Genomic DNA, 21,720 nt, shown 5'->3' with positions numbered 1-21,720 from the left:
TTATAACAATCACCCCCCAAGTCAGGTAACAGCCCACCAGCCTGAGCCAAGGCAGGCCCAAGCGAAGCCTTGTACACACCCACGACACAGGGCTCACAGCTATATGCACCCCGGGGTGAAAATAGGTTTTTTTCTTAATGGGAGATGGGTCATCGTGTATTGCACAAGCCCATCCTCTTGTAAAAAACAAGATGGCCACCGCTATAGAAAAAGGAGCTTAGTCCCTTTTCCATTTCCATGGTCACCGTGGGTGGGAGGAGTGCCGGGGCTGGAGCACAAAGCTTCGGTCCCTCAGGTAAGTCAAGAAGGAGGCAGTGGGGAAATGGAGGAGGATCTCTTTGGCGGCAGGGGGAAAATGGGAACGTGGGGGGGCAGCAGAGAGGGGCCCCCTGTTGGCTCCCCACAATCAAGATGTGCCCGGGCAAGGGCCTCGCTTGGCTGGAATCGATGCGGTCGGTACACTGTGTGTTCTCACCCACATTTCCAGCCACCGGATTGGCTGAGCGTGACTGGGCCCTAAAGTTTATCTAACATCCTTACAGTTGCGCTCCTGGCACTAGCTTGGACAACTTTGCTAATAGCTGCTATTTATCCGTCAGCACATACCTCAATTTAGATATTATAGCACAGAACCATTCAAAAGACTTGACTTTTATTTTGTTATAACACATTAATCACCACTGATTAAGAAAAAATAGGGGTGAACGTATTTTTGGGCTGTGTGGTTCTGCTGGCCCACTACAAAGGTAGCTTGAGCCCGTGTGGGAGTGAAAACAACATGTAATACATGTCAACTAGACAACACACCATTCACACTTCTATCTTTTAATATATTGGGAATGATATCTCACGCTGAAAATGAAGCAGAAATAATGAAGAGGTAAAAATAACTAATTTTACATTCAAAGTAATGTGAACAATACAAATAAAAAAAATTAAAGGAAAATAAAATTACCAAAAATGTATCCTTTTTGTGTCTGTCGCTTAAAAAGCAAATTCGGTGCAAATATATGTGTTGTTTTAATAGGGTGTTTGCATATCCTCTTGATTTAGCAGAATCAAGGATATCCCCCATATCACCCCCAGCTGAACTAATCACTCCTTTATCCCACCTACCTTTTACCTCCTTTGAACATACACTTTCCAATTGGAGGATCCCCCCAAAAGCTCAAGCACCAGTTCTGCCCTCTGCTGCTCTCCTCTCCTCCTCTGTACCACACTGATCCACACCATCAGTCTTTCTCTTTTTGTTTTATTTATTTGTATGCTTTTTTCTATTAAGTATTAAAGTTGGGATGTTTTTGTTTGCTTCATTTTTACCTTAGATATTTTCCGTAACCATACATTTTACCAAATCGTTTTCAGTATTCTGCATCTCTCCAGGGATATTTTCCACAGTGTGCCTTCTCAATGCCCCATGACACCGTGCGTGACACAAATAAAGGATTCTTTCACGTGTCTCTCAAAGTTGAGCGGGACTACCTGAAGTTCCGGATGCAGCTCAAGACCCTCCTTTTTGCCTCTGCGTTCTCTCTCTTTCTCTCCCCTGCTGACCTACCTGTCTGCTGAGCTGACTGGTTGCCTGGCTACCCTCAGTGTCTCACTAGGTACCAGGCTCCTCCACGACCAGTAGCCCCTGGACTGCCTCCGGGCCTACCACGCACTTAGGGGCTGTAACTGGAACTGGAGTTCACCTGGCCGACCCATTCTATTCCCATTGCAAGCGATTGATTCAAGTCTGCCCGACTCGCATCCAAACGCCCAACTTAGATATGGATGACTGTTGCGATATCAGTCAGTCAGTCAAATACTTTATTTCGGCTAAAGAGCCATGCAAGTTCATAAAACCATACAATATTGGGATATCATTGGAGCCAAAAGATAATCCTCCCTTCAAAATACATGTTGCACTGACTCTATGTCATTACAACTTCATAGTCAATTTGCAAGGAGTTTTAGAATTGAATTTGTTTTGCACAAACAAAAAGTTACAGTTATTTGTAACATATGAGAGACAAGAGCCAGGCATGGATGTCTCTATCAATGTACTAACCCTTCCACTGCCAGGACTGCAATTCTTTCATGGGGAAATTAGGAATTGTGTGCATGCGTCCCAAGGGGCAGTGACATAGTTTCTTATAAAGTGCCATTACTCATTCTGTCTATGCCAAAGCTACTGCTCTGTCTTCCTGGAAACGCATCATTGATTTTTACATCTATAAAGCTTACTAAATCCACGGACATGTGTATGAAGATGTGCAGAGCAGTCAGAAGCTAGTCAGATCCCCATTGATGCAAAACACAACTTACTTTTTGACAACCCCAGTCCTCAAGTCCAGTTTGTGTATGATATGATATTAAAACACGCTTACTACCCATAGGTTTCTAAGCGAAGACCCGGGGATCGAAACTGTGGTGCTCCGTGTCGCCTTGCTTCTAAGGCTGCACATTTCCGCTGCACTATCCTCCCGTAGTCTCTGTTGCTAAACTGCTTTTGCCAGAGAGCAGTTTGTTTGTATCCTCCTTCCTCGTTGAGTTCTGCTGGTTATTCTAGTCAAAGTCATGCATGTAATGCTGCTCCCCACCATTTCCTCCCCTGGTTGCTTGTTGATCCCTTGTTGCGTAAATTGCCGTCCCCACCGTCCCCTGTTGTTAGCTCCCCGCTCCCTTGTATCTCTGCTTCCTTCGTCTATCATTTGTGAAGTTCTCTGTTGCTAGGTCTGCACTCAGTAGCCACCCTTATAATAATATTCATAGTAATTCAATAGGTTTATAGAATTTACTACCATAGATGGTACATTTTAAGATCTATAACAAGTGAGTCTTCAATATGCCAAGTCAATGGTACTCATTCTATCTACCTCTGACGTATGACAAGCTACGCAGACTCACCTGGAATCCAATCTGTGAATGCACGTGACCCAAAGATCTCAGCAGAGGGAGCTTGGCATGCTCGGCGATGCTGCCGGCTTCCTGGAAAAGAAGGACAAGTTCCCAGTACAGAAGCACATTTTGGCTACTCAGGAGCTCTCGCAGAGATTCTTTGCATGATTTAAATCATACAACCGACCGCAATTCCCCTAGGCTCGAAACTATACTTGTCCATAATGTTCTGTGGTAAAAGCCCGAAAATACGGTGTTACGTTGCCAGGGAGTTTGCCACGCAGCAAATAGCACGCAACGTGTTTTTTGCGTGTGGTACGGATTTAAGTGTAGTTCCACTGAGAACAGGTTTTGTGGTAAGAACCGCTGTTGCAGTGCAGGTTCTTCCGTGGCAATGCTCGAACGGGCCCCCACTTCTGAAGGCCTCTGCCTGGGTCCTTCCTCATGCTGGCTCCCACTGCAGCAGTAACGCGTTGTGGAGGATATGACAAGATCTAGTTCGGATTTAAATGCCTTTTAATATAAGCCTAACTTACTTGTCCAATGCCCCTGTTTGGAAGTAACAAACAAAATGGTTCCCAACCAGCGGTCATTGTGTAGCTATGCCAGACCAGGACCACACACGTGAAATATAGGAATGAGATGATTCTGTCCACACCAGCAGATGTCCCGTGGTGTTCCTATCAAAGCAATGTAATGCCGAAAGTCAATCACACCACCAACGCTTTCTGCAGCGTGACCTGTACCTTTCAACCCACTTCTGAGCACTGTTATTACCCAAGTTAACGGTACTGAATGTATGCACCTCAGAAGGATTTAGGGCTGAGTCGATCTTCCTGTAAATTCGAACTTGCAAACTGCAAATTTGCCTCTTGACGGAGGCGAGTGCTGAAGCTGTGAGATGTCCACCCAGCAGGGTAAAGGGGCTGTATTGCATTGTAGATTGTGCTCACAGCACATCACTCCCTCGCATCTTCTGCCCAGCCCAACTCAAATATGCCCGCACAAGTATTTATTAATATCTCACAGCGAGAAGCGGTTCTATGGGATTTCGTTAAGGAGATGTGGGCGAATCCAAATACTCCTAATTTTTTTTCTTCTTTTAAGCCATTTGGCCGCAAATATGTGTGGGGGATACCCCCTCTCCAACCCCCTTTCCCCCTCCACCTTGCTCATTATATTTACCCACCCCCACATATATTTGTGAAAAATTAAATGGATTTGGCCTTGACCAAATGTCCTGCGATGAAACCTCTCTATGCCAGAGAAGCTGCTGCTCTACAGGACATGTTTACCTGTGACATTGCACCCAGCTTCACGCCATTCAGAAGACTTGCTCTGTGGGACACTGCACCCAGTGCTTTAAGTGGGATAAGAAATGGACGAGGTGCCTAACGGATCACAAGGCAATATTTAGGGCGTAGAGCCTGAGAAGCGCCTGGCATGACCTAACCATCGCAAGTAGCCGAGGAACCTATAAAAGAGGAGTGGCCTGTGAGCTTTCAAACCTAGCATTAAAGGGAGCAACATCTTTTTAAACACGTATGGTACATATAAAACTAGCCAGCGATCAAAAATTTTACTGAAATTAAAAGATTTAAACATAAAACTGAAACCAAATCAAAATAGCTTAATACTGATTCAAAATCCTGATACCTGTGAAATAGCTTGAGTGGAAGCATCTGCTGCTGATGGAGGTATGGAACTACCCACAGGGCAGAATTTCCCATCCTAGTAGATAGCTCAAGATGTTACTGTGCCGGCTGCAGTGATCTGCCAGGCAAAGATTCCACCCACCAAAACAGGACCCACTCTTGTTCTTCTGGCTCACGTGAAGCCCTGACTGTAGCAAGTCTGCTATTTGGTCTTCAACATGGCTGCATTTTTACAACGGGGAAGAGAGCACCTTGTGCAAACGTACACTTTCTAAGCAAGCGCTATCATTTTCATGAGCTTTTGTTTTTATTGATTCTCCAGCATGGGATCTGGCATGCCACATGCTCATGCATATTCCCTGTTGTCAGGCTGGGAATCCTCGGTAAAAGAAAAAAACAGTTTCACTTTCAATTCAAAATTTGATTTCTCCCCTAAGCCAATCACAGTCCTCTGGGTCATACTGTCCCCATCCAATGACAGTCCTCTCCCTAAGCCCTTCCTCTGGCAGCCATCCTCAGATTTTTACTGCACGCTTCAGTGTTGTGAGTCCTCGAATTTGCTCTCCAAGCTATTTGTACGTTTTTTTTGTGGTTTTCGACGAGAAAAGTTCCTTTTTTGTTTCAAAGAGACTGTGCGCTTTCCTTCATCTGCTAACAGTGGCGACCCATTGTCGGTGAAGTTTTGCATCCCTCAAGGGCTAGGATTCATCAAAGATTCTCGAAGGCAATCTTGGGCCTACTTAGCGCCCTCCGACCATGACAGAGGAGAAGGTGGGAAGGTCCCTCTTCAGGCCCTGCACCAAATGCGGGCTTCGGAATGTGTTTGTGGAGGACATGCACCTACAATGCATCTACTGCCTACACCCTGACCATAAGGAGGTAGAGTGTGAGATATGTCTCGGTTTCTCCAAGAAAATGTTGAAGGACAGGAATAGTAGGCTGACGGCATTGCTTAACACCAAGGCCTCTGACCTGTGCTGTGAGCAGGGTCATGCCTCGTCCAGAACAGGCCATTCTTCTAAGTCCTTTGAGGGTGCCTCATCCGTGGGGGCCCAAGATAAGGCCAAGATCTGCAAGTCCGAGTCCACCGGGTTTGCAGCGGAAGCAGGTCCCAAGATGAATAGGGCACAATCAGCATCACCTTCCGCCTGCATTGCCAGCCTACCATCAAGCTCCTCTTCAAAGAGGAAGTCGTCTACCCCGGATAAGCCACGGGAGAAATCCGAGAAGCCACGGGCAGAGGAGAAAAAGGCTGCGCAGCTTACGCAGCCTCAACTGGCACAGGCAAAGATCTCATCTGCGACTCCTTCGATGGCTACTACTAACACAGCAGCTAAGGGCGCTGATCCTATGAGGGTGGCTCCCACGGCACAGAAAGTGTCCTTCTTGCCTCCATGGTGCAACACCACCACAGAGATTTTGGCAAAGCCTACAGGTATGCCGGAAGGGTTGAAGGTACCAGCTCAGGTCCTGGTTCAGAACTCTCAAGGAGGAAAAAGGGGGGGCATAGAGGCTCCGAAACAGCCCTCCTAGGTTGTCTCCCAAGCCATGGAGGTGTCTTCCATGGACAATTAAGATCAGAAGTCCATGCATATGGTCCGTGAGGATGAGGAAGGCGACAACAACGCATGGCCTAATTTCCCTTTGTTGCCTTCTCAGCCGAGGGACATTTCTGTGGATATTCTGTCGACTCTCCACACCTTGGTGTCAGAGATCCAGATGAGAATGCCTCCGGCAGCAGTACCTGTGGGCCCCCAGGTCACCGGTCAGCCTCTGCCAAAGAAGAGGAAGCGTCATCTGATGCCCACATATCAACCTCCTCCACTTTGTCGGGATCCAACTCCCCCAGCAGATCCAGACACAGGTGCGGGAACGAATACAGCCACAATGACGGATGACGACAAAGACATTGTTGCAGCGGACGGTGAGTCACCACATTTGGATGCCCCGCATAGGGTTTCCCCACCGGACGAGGAGGGTTTGTTCCACTCCATGATCGCCAGGGCCCCCGAGCTATTCCAGCTGGTGCACAAGGAAACCAAGAAGGAGGAATTCTTGTAGCAAAGGTGAGAGGCCAATGCCCTTTCTGAATGATATTTGGGAAGAAGAACTCTTGCACAGCTCCAGCCAAGCGAGATAGACTGTAAAAAAAGTATAGGGTGTCGGAATCTGCACCCAAATGCCTGAGGTCGCAACCATCGCCAGACTCAGTGGTGTTGGTAGCCATGAGGAAATGCTCAACTAACCCGTCCTCGTCATCTTCGGTCCCATGTCTGGTTGCCCCCAGGTAACTTAGGGTGACCAACCCCAAGTTCCTTACAAAAATACAAAAACGGTAGCAGGCACCCCTCTCTCGAAAGAACACGGCATGATAACCTGTTTAGTGGTTTTTAACCACTTTGAGAGTTCGCAGCCATCTGCTTTTTGCTCACTGTACCTTTCACAGATGAGAAATATCCATTTGCATATCAGTCTTTGTCCCGCCCACATGGGCAGTCCAGCACTGAAATGCTATGGCAATTCCCTTCTGAACAAGAGTACCAACAGCAACCCCATACATGTGTTTCAGCCTTGTTTGGCCTCATCAGTGAGGTGAAGCTGCGCCTCTCTGAGCACAGTGAGCAGAGAGACCATGTCTGGTTGCCCCCAGGTAACTTAGGGTGACCAACCCCAAGTTCCTTCCAAAAATACAAAAAAGGTAGCAGGTGCCCCTCTCTCGAAAGAACACGGCATGATAACCTGTTCAAAGATGGATACGGAGACAGCCCATTCCCTCGGCACTCTCCAGCAGCACCGCTAGTCTTCTTTTCGCTCGAAAATCGAGCAGGTCTTCAAAAAGGTTTTCCACGTCGTACAGACAGCCTTCCCGATCTTCAATGTAAGAAGCCTACAGAGGCGCTCCCAGGCCTACGGTAGCAGAGGACAACATTGCTGTCACCCGCAGGGCAGGACGCAGGAACCCAAGCAAGCCTGAACTGGCCAGGACGTAGGGCCCCCACTAGTGCACCCCGGTGGGAGGCCGGCAGACACGGTTCATCAGCGAGTGGAGAAAGATCACCACCCAATTATACACTTTTGAGCTCCAATGCAGGTGTCCACGGATCCCTCCAGTTCCCTGTCAGGAGCAGCACATCCCTCAGCTCTTGGACGCCGTACGAGGCATGCTACGGAAAGGAGCGATAGAGCTAGTTCCAAAATGGGTCCGGGGTTCTGGAGTCTATTCCAGATACTTTCTAGTCAGAAAGAAGACAGGGGGCTGGAGACCCATCACGGATCTACGACGCCTAAACAAATACTAAAAGTCCCAGAAATTCAGGATGATCACGTTGCAGCACGTGCTCGGCCAACTGCAAAAAGGAGACTTCTTGACATTGTTGGAACTGGAGGATGCCTATTTCCACATCCCTATTCACAAGAAACATTGGAAATGTCTACGTTTTGTGGTGCAGGTCCAGCACTATCAGTTCAGGACCCTAACATTCGGCTTGAAGTCGGCCCCAAGAGTGTTCACGAAATGCCTGGCACCAGGGGCAACCCATCTATGTCTACAGTGCATACACGTATACCGATACCTGGATGACTGGCTGATACAGTCCCGCTCGTGGGAGCTGGCCAATGAACGCACAGAGACAACCGTCCGACTATTGACGGATCTGGGTTTCTCCATCAGCTAACCGAACACCTAATTAACGCCATCGCAGAACGCACTGTTCCTATGCGCCAGACTCAATACAGTGTCTTGCCTGGCATCGCCCTCAGAGGAGAGGCTAGCAGCCATTCAAGTAAATGTGCAACGGCTGTCGTTGATGAAGACGGACACAGTGTGGGCCATCAAGTTGTTACTGGCTATGATGTCGTCCTGCATCGACCTCATGCATCTCTGCAGGTTGCAGATGCAACCCTTACAGGAATTCCTGGATGCCCGTTGGATACAGTTGTCCGGAAGCTTCTCAGACAAGCTGCCTCCCAATGAGGTGTTCCGACAGGTGATAAAGTGGTGGGGTGTCTGCTCCAACATTGGACAAGCCACGGGATTTCAAAACCCCCATACCAGGAGACGGTCACCACGGACGCCTCCCTGGAAGGTTGGGGAGCGCACACCAGATGCCTGCGTGCCAGAGGCCTGTGGCTGCCGGAGGAGAAAGATCTGCATATCAACATCCTGGAGCTTCAGACAGTCTTCTGGGCCCTCAAGTCATTCCTACCATTTCTTAGAGGCAAGGTGGTGAGGATCTTCATGGACAACACCATCACCACGTTTTACTTCAGTAAGAAAGGGGGCACTCGATACCAGGCACTCTCCAAGCAGAGTCAGACAGGGGCTGTTCCTCATCCCTCTTCACCTGGCAGGAGTCAAGAACACCATTGCAGACTCCCTCAGCAGCAAACTGCGCTTCTGCCATGAGTGGGAGTTTCATCAGGATCAGGTGGACCACCTGTTCATCAAATGGGGCAGACCCCAGATCGATCTGTTTGCGACGGCAGCAAACTCCAAATGCCAGAGGTTTGCCAGCAGATACCAACAGCCGAGGAGCCTGGGGGACATGTTCTCCTTCCGGTGGGAAGGGCGGTTTCTGTACGCGTTTCCTCCATTCCTGCTCCTGCTATTAGTCATCAGCCCACTCAGATAGTGTCAATGCAAGATGATACTCATCGCCCCGGCATGGCCGGGTCAGATTTGGTATTCGGACCTTTTCTGCCTGTCAGCGTCGCCTCCAGTCAAGTTACCTGTGGTTTCGGATCTTCTCACCACAGAGGGAGGTGCAATCCTTCATCACGACCCAGGATCGCTGGACCTGAGGGCTTGGCTCCTGCAGCCTTAGGGTTTTCAAGGTTATGAGTTGCCAGCAGACTGCAGGGAGGTCCTCGCCAAGCCCAAGGCATCATTGACCTTGAAGGGCTACGGCCATAAGTGGAAGCGTTTCGCTATGTGGTGCCGGTCACAGAAGATTACTCCTCTGAGGGTCACTGCTCCACAGATCCTGCCATGGTTCAGACGAGGCTCATAGGGCCCCCTTCGAACCTATGCTTCAAATTTCTCTCGTGGATGAGGGCTTCCCTTGTGGCCATCACCTATGCCAGATGAGTAGGTGAGGTCAAGGCCTTATCCTGCAAGCAAACGTACCTGACTTTCCACGAATCAAGGGTGGTACTGTGTACGCACCCCTCTTTCATACCGAAGGTTCCATCTGAATTCCACCTCAATGAGCTTTTAATGTTACCGGTCTTCTTCCCGAAACCTTCTTTGCAAAGGGGCTTGCACTCGCTAAACGTTGGTCGTGCCCTGAATTTCTATGTCACGCGCACATAGAGTTTTCAGAAGACCTCACAACTGTAGGTGAACTTTGTTTCTTGTGACCCATGGGAAGGCCTTCTCCAATGCTTCCATTTCAAGGTGGCTCTCCGGCTGCATCACGCACTGTCATCAGCTGGCGAACCGACTGCTGCCCAGCGGTCCCAGAGCCCACGCCACCAGAGCGATCGCTGTGATGATGGCGTTCCTGTCTGGTGTGCCCTGTTGGAAGTCTGCAGGACTGCTACGTGGAGGTCCATGCACATCTTTACAAAGTTCTACTGTGCCGACAGGGATTCCAGGGAGGAGTCTAAAGTCAGTCAAGCAGTGCTACGCAACCTGTTCGCTTAAGGTGAGTCTGTTCCAGAGGTAAGAGTTATTTGCTTCTGTTGAGCCTTGTCACCTCACGTGGTTGGTAGCGTTGTACTGCTATGTATTCGTTTTTCATGAGCATGTGAATCCATACCAGACCCCATGCTGGAAAAGGTTTAAGTTACCTACCTGTCACTATTGTTCTCCAGCATGGGTCTGACATGGATTCACATGTGAACCCTCCTTCGGTCCCTCTGCGGCTCCTCTTGGTCATGCTGCCACTTTCCGTGCTTACCATATCTGAAGATGGCCACCAGAGGCAGCATTTAGGGAGAGGAATGTCATTGGATGAGGGCAGTATTACCCACACGACAGTGATTGGTTTAGAGAAGTACAGTTTTTAAGTGAAAGTGAAACTGTTTTTTCTTTTACCAAGGATTCCCAGCCTGACAACAGGGAATATTCATGAGCATGTGAATCCATGCCAGATCCCATGCTGGAGAACAATAGTTACAGGTAAGTAACTTAAACCTTATGAACGCTGCTGAATATTTTGTTGACCGACCATAGACAAGCCTGTAGTCGGCACCAGGCCATATTGAACAAAATGAGGCTTGTTCAGCTGGCGCATGTCAGCCTGGGTGCCAGTGCTTCATGAATATGGCATGTGAGACTTCATCAGACGTTTTTCTGAGTTATTTTATTATGTTAAAAAGCTTTTATACTGCTCCGATAAAGACCATAGTGGTCTTACAGTACCAAGGATAGTCCAGATGGTGGCCTACTGTGCCCCGGCCAGATCGTTGTCTGTGGAGGAAAGGAAATAGGAAAAGGGTGAGAGGATAAGAGAAACACGAGTAGGCTGTAGAAATGAATGAACACATGGAAAGGCACACGTTAGGGATCCAGATGCAATTGTTGGTAGAGGATCAAACGAATGATGATCGGAAGGAAAAGGACAGCCTCGAACCCCCCCTCCCCCCGCCGTGCTGTACGACCATGCAGGAATGAAAACTGAAGCAGAAAATGGCTTCCTCAATATACCTCGAAGCATTTTCTTATTTTTTACTGACTTTGATGAATAAGGCCTGCGGTGCGTCAGCTGAGTGGTCTTGTGTGAGAGACGTGTTTTTCCTGACAGGGTTCTCGGAAAAAGCACCACAATGTGTTTAAGTCACACGCTCGTCGTCCAAGAAAACTATGCTGGGAAGAAGGGACGCTGGGACGCATCCTCGGCTATCCAGCCCTGGGTCTCCAGCGTGCACGCCATCTTCGATGTCAGCTGACATCTTGGTGGTCAGCTGACATCTTGGGCTGTCTGCTAATGAGAACGAGTCACACAGTTTGAAAGCCATGGGAAACCCTGCCAACCACAGCCCCCATCGGTATTGAGAGAACGCAGTGTGCACTTTTCCTTCGCCAACTTGCAACCGGAAGGTGCGCAGCTCCAGTCTTCGACTGTTATTTCACCTCAGTGGTCTCAACAAATGTCAGTCACGTATTTTGCTTGCTGTATTATTCCTACGCAAACTTTTGGTTGTAGGAACGTGCAGTAGTGCAATAAGTTTGCCGGGGTCACTGTAAGCTTAGGGTTCATATCTGTGGCGGCCGCTCACATAGGGCGGGGGGAGCCACCCCTCTCACCCAGCCACGGCCCCCACTCTACCTAGAACAGGTTCTCTGCAGAGATCAAGTTCTCTGCTTTCGATTTTCTTTTTAGCAGCGTGGCATGGCGACGAATGAAATCAATGTTACAAAAATATAAATAATTAATCTGCAATGTTGATTGGGCCTGCCACACTGACACACAGGGTCAGGTCCACTTTTACGCATCTTGTTTCTACTTTAAATGCGTGGAGCTCATACCTCCATGCACTCTACGTTACTTATTACAATGTAGGAGATTGGCAGGGTGCTAGAGGGGTGGCCCCCAGGATTTGTCCACAAACAGCGCACCAGCCTTAGTGTAAATTGTGTCATAGCAACATAGTAATTCACTGAATGTCATTGGCTGTTTGCCAGCCAAAGATATTCATCAGTGTGTGTGGGGTTGGTTGATGGGCGCACCCGTGTGGGTGACTTTGGCACTTTCTCTCACTTCGTGCTGACTTGAGTGGTTGACTGCAGGAGCTTCCACGCCAGTCAACAGCAGAGGGCCAACTTGATGTGCACGACCGATTTGCCAACTTTACTCTGGTAAGTAAAGTGATTAAGGAAGACTTTGTGCTGGGGCGGCCTTCATTCCCCAGGACAGTGCTCTCCAGACCGTCCTGGAGACCTGCCCATGGGAATGCAGCGAGACCTGCCCATGGGAATGCAGCAGGGCCAGGGAGGGCCTAGTAGACCATGCATGTCCTATAAGAGGAGGACCTACATCCAAGGCGCCTCCTCCTAGCATGGATGGAATGTATGAAGCACTTGAGTGGGAGCCGAGCGTTGCTGCAGCCTGCAGCGACGCTCGGCTCACAATATAATCTATTTGATGTTGCGATTGGGGAATGGGATTGCTGAAGTGGCGCGATGTTCCTGTTCGCGGCCTCAGCCTCCCCTAGCGGGAATCTCGCTGGTCTGTGGCAAACGTAATACAGACGTGAATACTAGTGTTTTGCGGTGGATTAAAAGGTTCATAACTTTTATTCCTTTGAAATGCAGAAGATGATTTCAAAAGAAAAAAGGGACATTTACTGTACACAACAAAAATTGACCATAAAAAGAGGTATTTCTTATTTTTTAAGGAGCAAGTACAGCTGCTAATGAAAATTAGGTGTGTCTAGTTTATAGGGCTCCTGCTGTCGAACCGTTCATAAACCTGGTGCTGGTAGAATAGCGGCAATCCCACAGCGCCTCTAAACCTCATTCAGCTGCTGCTGAGATACTGTTTTTGTGAATCTGGTGCTGTTTCCAACTTGTGCAGTTTGTATTGCCACTGCCATACTGTTTGCACACCCGTGAATGCAGTCCTTCTGGTGTTACACAGTTTCAGTGGGGCTTGTGTAGTTTGTACTGCTGGTTTCATATTTTCTGTAGTCATCTTGCCTGTCAGTGCTGATGCTGGAAGGCCGTTTCCATGCACCTCGTTCTGGTATTAGTTCTGCAGTCACACCTCACAGTGATAGGGTTAGTGCTGCTATTAGTCTGTTTCTGTAAATCTGGTGTTCATAGTACTGCCGCTGTCACACCGCTTGAACACCAGAGGTAATTAGTGCTGCTGACGTTGCCCTTCGTCTTCACATAATGTAGAAGAGCAGTCGAATGCCTCTGCAGGAAGTCCCACCCCCCTCCTTCCTATATGCTGGAAGCCAGATATCGGCCATGATATGATATGATATGATATGGCATTTATAATGCGCCTATACACAAGTGTTTCAAGGCACGATGAGGCAAGGGAGGGGAACAGAGGGAAGACAGAGACAGCGATCTTACTAGGCCAGGTGACATTGAGATCGCGCAAGTGCAGGCCATGCACAACACCAGTGGTTACGACTATTCCGCTGAGAGCCTTCGAAAACCCTATCTGTTGTATCCTCGTAGAAAAGACAGTCTCTTGGAAGAGGTCCCTGAAGGAATATGACAATGAGAGAAAGAGAAGTTGATGATGTCACAAGAAGCGTGATGCACTGAGAATACTGGCAGACGAAGATTATGTATGGAGCTTACAGAACCTGATGACGTAGTAAAGAATCAAGTAACCTTTTGTATACAAGATAAGGATCGCACATGTAAAGAGCACTGCAGAAAATGCAAATTGTTCAATAACTGTACAGATGCGGCAACGCAAGTAGACTAAGTAATCTTAGAGGCAACCTATACGTAGTGAATAGACTGCAGGTGGTGCCGCCATTATTTAGAAGCAGGACATCAGTGTCACAATTTAGTAAGTTCAAACCCATGGATAAAAGACAGAAGCTGTGTCGCAGCAAACAAACAGCTAAGATTGAGGAAAGGCCTGGAATAACTGCCTGGCCTGCTGTCAAGACTGAAGCAGCCAAGAACTGGTTATCTATCCTTGAAGAACAGTGAGCGTGAGATGCTGAATCATCCCTTGTTAAGGTGCAAAGAAAGAACGCCATGAGAGTCAAGTTTATTCATTTAATACAATTAAATGCTAGGAAAAGGGACAAATTACGGTCTCCTGTTACGTGAGCTAAAGATGGACCTAGAAGTTGGGTATGCAGTCCAGGACCAAGATAGCGCATGCTCACACTCCCATATATTCTCAGGAACAGGGATACTTTGCAAGGCCAAGTTAAAAGACAATATGCATGGCAGACGGCATGGATGATGAGAGATGTTGGGCTAATTGGGTCGGGAGACATGGTCAAGTCCACCCACTGACACATGGTGTACGAGCTTACGTGCTGCCAGTGCTGAATGTTCGAGAAGGGCACGAGCGTGCCAACCAATTGTAGAAGGCCATATAACAAAGATCCTTATAGTTTGATAGCCAATGATGAACCGTGTATCTATTTACTAATGACGATGACTTGCACTAGCGGTGGGCATGAGTTTTCCACCTGACTGTAGAGACACAATCATAACCCGATCCCTCATAGAAAGTATACTTAGATGTTCCCCATGAGCCAACCACAACTCCCTGTAGGTTTTTCTTATTTGCCAAGTAGTATGACATCACATATGACGAGTTTTTGCTATAAAAGTATAATTTTTTATGAAATGCTTTGAGAGATATGCTCCACGAAGTCCGTTGATATCCATTGTAACTCCCTGTTTTAGATAATTGATAGTAAAACAGTAAACGCACTTTGCTGTCTTGCTGAGTTGGTTTGGTTATTTGGTGTAAGAGTTACTCTGCATCCCACCTACTGCACGATACCTAATAAGGGCCATAAATTCAATATTTTGAAGGTGATGCTGCTGTTGTCCAGGGGTGTCTGTATAAACATGATGCAGATGTCATCGCAGCTGCCACAGTGTTTCTGTACACCGGGTGAGCCGTTGGACTGACATGCATTCAGGTGAATTATCTCATTAGGCTTGCACCTAAAGCCCTCCACAACCAGACCTAATAAAAGTGCTGTGAATCATTTCCAGGTTCATTTAGGTTTCCTAATTAATTTTGAAGTCCAAAGTGGAAGAAATTGCAACAAGATTAGTTTTTACGTGTTTAGGGGAGTCAAGTAATTATTCGGAGAAAGAATGTTTAACTAATGAAGGACATGGTAGCCCGGCATTGAAGCAAATAGTAGCACATGTCTCTAGTCAATGAAGAAGTGGAAATAACACCATGACGTGCCACTGTTTGGTGAGACTGAAGACATGCTGGCCAGCGAGTTCAGAGCAACATGTCCTGCCCCAGTTATGTTCACAGTGCCTGAGGTTCTCAGAGGCTGTGGCGTAGAAGTTCGCAAGGTAAATGTTATCTCTAAAACCGTGTAATTTGCTCACGCTGCTTGTTTTTCAGGTTAAATTGCTTCCCTATCACAACCATCCGCGTAGCCGATAAAAACGCATTAAATAAAAACAAGCAATAGCCCGGCCCCGTAATAAAGGTGGAGCGGCGGAAGATTGCATTTGCTTTTTATTTAATGCTGGCTCTCTGCTGACTCTGCAGCGTGATCATTTTGCAGTGGGGTTTGTTCGGGTCTCACAACCCAAGTCTTCTTTATAGCCTCTATCACAGGAAATTATGGTCTATTTACTCATGCGCCATGCCGCTTTGATATCTTAAAACCCTGCCCTGCTGACATGTGCACTGTGCAGCCGAGATGAGTATCCTCAGAACTGCAGCTGTCATCTCCTGTTCTCATTGTTCATATTTTATTTATTTATTTATTTGCATTTTTAAAGCGCTCACACAGCCCAGGGGCATCAAGGCGCTATTACAGGAATATGTCTCTTAGTTGCGTATTTATAACAGGCTTAATACCCAGAGGTTTCTAAGCGCAGACCCAGGGAATCGAACCTGTGTTGCTTCGTGTCGTCTTGTTTCCAAGGTGAGCACGTTGCTGCTGAGCTATCCTCCCGGGACATATGTGTGTGTGCCTGTCTGTGTGTGGGGACATCTAACTTATTTGCACATTCTAATGAGACTGTTAGGGTGCAGCTTCAATGTTACAAGCAGTTAACTCTGTCCTTCAGGTCAGAAACCAGACACTTAAGGATTGCTGTGAGAATTAACTGAAAGATCTGTGTTCCCAATATGTTTTAAACAAGTAATATTTTAGCTTAGTTTCTCCCCTTTTAGATAATGCCTAAAATCCCACGTTAACAAGAGGATGAACACATATGAATCCCAGTGACAGCATGACAAAATTATATTTTTCCATCATTACTGGATATCTATATAATGAATTTCTTTATGCATGCAGCATAGTACCAAATATTCTCAATACAAGCTTCTTTGAAATACACCATCACACTTGCACACGTAAGAATAATGTTACCACCATTAGTATGTAAAACCTAATGCTTTTATGTCATATTTCTGCAGGTTTTGGACAGTAAATTGCATTTTCGAAGCAATTTTTCCCAAATGTTCACGGGAGAGATCACACCCACCTCCCCCTCTGCCCCCCCCTGGATGTGGGTTAGGCTTGCTCAGTGCGCTCGCTCGCTCCCAAATTCGCCCAGAGACATTTACGCCCCACCACCTTTCAACTTCACCAGTTGCCACCGGACCTGAGGGTCTTTGCACTAAATTTCTCAGTCAGCACATCACTCAGATAGACTGGCCTTGATCCCAGGAGACATTTAAGAGTGATCAGTGACAGGCGATAGTGAATCCTTGCCTCAACTGGAAACCAATGCAAATTACGCCTAGCATCAGAGGCATGATTCCTCCGTTTGATTCCGGTAATGACTCTCACTGCACTGTTCTGAATAACTTGAAGACGATGGCATTCTGATTTAGAGATTCCCACTAAAAGACTGCTCCAATAGTCCATTTTTGACACGACAATAGCTCTCGCTATCGTCTCAGATTTGGCTTGAGAAATATATAGCCTAAGTTAAGCTAGCAATTTTATGTAATAGGCCGAGGATGAAGCCAGGTTGCTTACTTGAGCATACATATTCAGGTTCTGATCTAAAACAATTCCTAACGTTTTCACTTTCTTCTTTCTCGCAATGACACACCCTGCAACTGAAAAACAGTTGTAGTCTGGACCAAGTTTTCTTATTTTATTCTCAGTCCCTACCACCATTAACTCTGTTTTTTCTTTATTGAGCGCTAATCCATTACATATCATCCATGTTTGTATAAGATCATATATTTTATTGAGGATGCTTTCTTCCTCCATATATATCCCGAATAGCGGGATGACACATTGTGTGTCACACCATTTGTTTCCAATAGGCTAAAAAAGGGAACTGTGAAAAGTGTTATATGAAGAAGGTGACAAACAGGCCCACTGCGGCACACCATCATTTAAGAGCACGGGTAGGGCTCGGGTAGCCTGGATGATAAAGCCCAAATATACCAGGGAGTCCACACTCGGAATGGGCTCACTCCCAAGACACCATTTATGGTTAACTCTACTCCTACCCCTAGAGCACTGGGGGATCTTGGTTTTGCAGAGGCTAATGTCCAGAGAATGGGAGTAAGTATAAACAGCAAATTAATCGAGCAACCTTTTTAATCCTACCGGCGTGACATCAAAGAAGAGTAAGTCATCTGCATACGACAACCAATACAGCCTCCATTGGTTAATTGCAGGAGACACAAATTTGGCAGATTTTAGATGCTCTCCAATATCTGAAAAGTAAAGGTTGAACAGACAGGGTGCAAAAACACAACCCTGTCCGATGTCCCTACTTGTGGATATATGGCATGACAAAGCCCCTGCACTGTTCATCCGCACCTGAATTTCGCACTGTGCATGGAGGCCAATAAGGAGTCTTAATAGCCCCAGAGGCACCTCCCCCATTGGTGCTACTTGGACCACAGAAGTTGGCAATCCACAGCGTCAAATTCAGCAGTTAAATCTATGGAGGCTATGGAAACTGTTTCATATTTCCCATCCCACACTAAGTGATGGACAAGTTCGACAATTGTCCCGTTAAGACTGGTTCCCATGTTTCGACGAAATCTCATTTGCCGTTCGGCCAGCCTACCGGCCGCTACTGCCCGTTCCTCCAGCTGGAACAGCACGATGGATGCAAATACTTTGCTGCCCGCATCAAGGAGGGCTACTGGCCGATAGTTCAAAGGACTTGATTTCAGACCTCGTTTAAAGATGGGAAATGTGTGTGCGTAGACCAGGAAGCTGGAAACCTGTTCTAGGTCAACCCAGTTCTTAAACAGAACACTCAGAACCCTTACCCATGCCGGAGGATTCACCTTAAACACATAATTTGATAAGCAATTATGACCCAGAGCCCTCGAGGGTCTATTCCTCTTCAGGACATCCAGTATTCTGTCCTCGTCAAATGCCCCTACGTCAGGTAGAGTGGACATAATAGATTTACTGGGCTGTGCATGAAGGGCAGAAAAATGCAGGTACCAGTCATTTTCAGAGACCACATTGATTTGTTTCATGGAATTAGAGTTGTCAGTCGAGTTCATCAATGACCAAAAGTTGTGCAAGTTCTTATTTCTTGAGGTGGTCAATAGAGCTTCAGCATTCACCTGGCTTCTCTTGCTCCTATTGTATCTCAGCCAATTCCAGTGTGACTGACGTAGATGTTTTCTCAGAGCCACTACGGAGCAAGGGAATAGATCGGGTCTATGCCGTATATATCTTAGTTCTTTCCTCAGCACTCTTTTCCTTTCAGCCACTTCCTTATTACATGCATGGGCGTGTTTTTTTGTTTAAATTAGTCTACCCCGTGACCCTTTCCCTGATGTTATAAAATTAAGTCAGTTGAGAATTCCTCAAAGTTAGCCGGACTAAAAACCTGTAGTTTCCACTCCGTAGTAGTAGTTTCCAGGACCTCCATCAGGGACTTATTGACTCACACAGCCAGTGCCTGATTCCAGGATACATATGTACCAACTGAATTGACAACCCGATTCACTGCACATCTCTCAGTAGATTGTGAAAAAAAAACTCCCAGGTAAACATAGCAGTCAACCTAGTGTGATCACTGTTGGGTGTCCCTTGAATCGTAAGTGACTCGCAACCTTTCTAGAAGCCAATCTGCAGTGAAGATGTAATCTATTGTTTAGTATGAGGACCCATTGGACCAGGTATATTTATGGGGAATGTTACCCTTCACCCTCCTGTTCAATGGATGCAAACCCGGTCCTTCCATCTTCTCAGCCAGTGATGGCCTCCAGGTGTATTTAGGGATGTGGGTCCTACCCTCCCCAAACTACCCCCTGACCCACGATAAGTAACACAATCTGAGTTTAGGTCCCCTGCCAAGATGACCTGGCCACCACCATATTACCACACTAGTCATTAATGGTGCTCACAAGGTGTTCCAGAAATATCAACTCTAATACATTCTTGTACCCGTATCTGTTAACAATCAAGAGGTGGATTGACCCATCCCCTGACATTTCCCCATGGGTGAATAAGATGCCTGGAAACTTCCCATCTATTTGCACCACCGTCACTTTATCAGAGGGTTTAACCAGTGTTCGGAGGCCCCCAAACGGGTACCGTCTCTCACCCCTCTGAGCCGCCTGGTTGGTGACAATATAACCATCCATCACCGGAAGGCAAACTACACAGTGGGATTTTAATTCATGCCCCACTTCCTGATTATCAAAAAGTCTAGAGTGGCCTCCGGTATTCCATGAGAGGAGGGAAAAAGAATCCCTCCCCTCTTTATTCGGCGGTGGCTTGGCAACTAGTTCATTCTGTTTTGTTCTAAGCAGCCATGACCAATCATTAGTGGCTCCCGATGCCTTCATTTTTTATTTTAACACTTGAACCACATTCAACAATTGATGATCACGGCCTGGATTGATTAGGGTTTCACCCCCAGAGTGTTTTTACCCACAAACACTTCCAGATCAAAGCCACATTTCCTGACTGAATCTCTTTCATGCAGGACCAGGTCTGCCACCAGTTTAGAATTACAATACAGCACTGATCTTACAATACTGTGCTTTACAGGAAAATGAACCCTGTTAATTTCGGCTGATGATATACCTTTCTGGTTTGGGATTCCAGACAACAACCGTACAACATATGTGCGGTTTAAACTCACCCACATATTCTCAGGAATGACAGATTCAAATACAATGCCGTTGCCCGCACACCCCATTGTTCATAACACACGCAGGTTTCAATCTAATTTTATCTCGTGCTTTTATGACTATCTGCCGGGTTCACATCCAGTTGAATTGACTGGAGACTCTGACAGGTGCCCCACACTCGGGATGGCCCAGAGGAAATTTCCCTGGCCTAATCAAAATGTAGTATCTGACTGGTCCGGGATCCGTGTGACTGAAATGGTTGGGCAAGGGTGTTCAAACTTTGCGAGTTACTCAATGTTGTCCCTTCAGACCCCCACAGAAGTTACAACAGGAGATGCATGGGTACCTGTGATAGCTTCCAGTGACACAGCTCTCCCACTTTGAGGCAAGACTTCAGGCTGAGGTGTAATCACAATTTTTACATACCCTGGAGGCTCACTGTGTCCAGAGACCAATTGGGGAAACAGTGATTGCAGAAAAAACCGAGAGACTTGTGAGTTCAAATTCACTGCTGTATGTTTTTGGGTTTTCTTCTTCTGAACACGCTTCCATTTACATGATTTCAGTTTAGGTCATTGAGGCCGAACCACCTCCCCTACTTTATCTCGCCCCTAACCACCCCCCGAGTTTCCCTTCCACCCATATTACTAGCTACCGGTATTCTGGATAGAGCAATATTGACTTTTTCGTAGATTATGACACCTTCCAACAGATTGTTAACCGTTCGCAAAGGATCAGGGGGTGGGCATGTCTCGTTTTCCTACATGGGCACCGGTAGCTTCAATGTAGTGGTCTTCCCATTAATTTCCATATCTCCTTGTTTTGGCATACTTTTGACCACCCTCGCTTTTAAAGTAGGGCTGTTGTTGATGTTGGTCAGGCCTTGTGAAAATAGGAATTCTTGTGATGTTTCCCGTAATTTAATGTTGTCATATTTAAACAGCAGAGAGTCAAGCATCACTGAATTTGATTTACCCTCTGTCTTGAGGCTCTTGTAGAGTGAAACAAGTTCATGTAGGACCGACCTGATTAATTTCCACCAACGAATGCGCCCATGGAGGTGAATCTTTGATCTGTCTCATAAACGGGAGATCCTGGTTTCCCCTTGCTGTAACTGTGGGCGGGGAACCAATTGAGAAAAGGGTTAACTCAAAATGCAGCTCATAGCAATGGTTCACATCCAGAGGAGAGTCCATGAAACTAGAGTCGTACTTACTTTCCATAGATAGAGATGGGACTGGAATTGTCACACAAGGGACGGGGGTTAACAGACCTCTGGGTTTAACAAGTTGGATTTAAGGTGTGCAAGCTGAGATTGTTTTCCCTTTGATGAGAAGAATGCAATGATCAGACCTTGCGGGTTTATAGTCCCCCCTTTTTCCCACTAACTTCCCCCACTAGAGGAGATTTCCCATGGTTTAGTCCCTGCAGCACGACCACCAAGCCAGGCGAACCTTGTTCTATGGCAG

At 46.9% G+C, this 21,720-nt stretch overlaps 1 protein-coding gene across 2 annotated transcripts in view; it reads left to right on the top strand.

Annotated features, from left to right (window-relative positions):
* Nucleotides 1-21,720, top strand: part of PDE7B (phosphodiesterase 7B) — a 1,355,672-nt gene that overhangs the window by 713,822 nt on the left and 620,130 nt on the right. The window lies entirely within an intron of this gene.

The sequence above is a fragment of the Ambystoma mexicanum genome, chromosome 4p (genome assembly GCF_040938575.1).
Source record: "Ambystoma mexicanum isolate Mex_15411 chromosome 4p, UKY_AmexF1_1, whole genome shotgun sequence".
Taxonomy (NCBI): domain Eukaryota; kingdom Metazoa; phylum Chordata; class Amphibia; order Caudata; family Ambystomatidae; genus Ambystoma; species Ambystoma mexicanum.
This window is presented reverse-complemented; position numbering and strand designations above follow the sequence as displayed.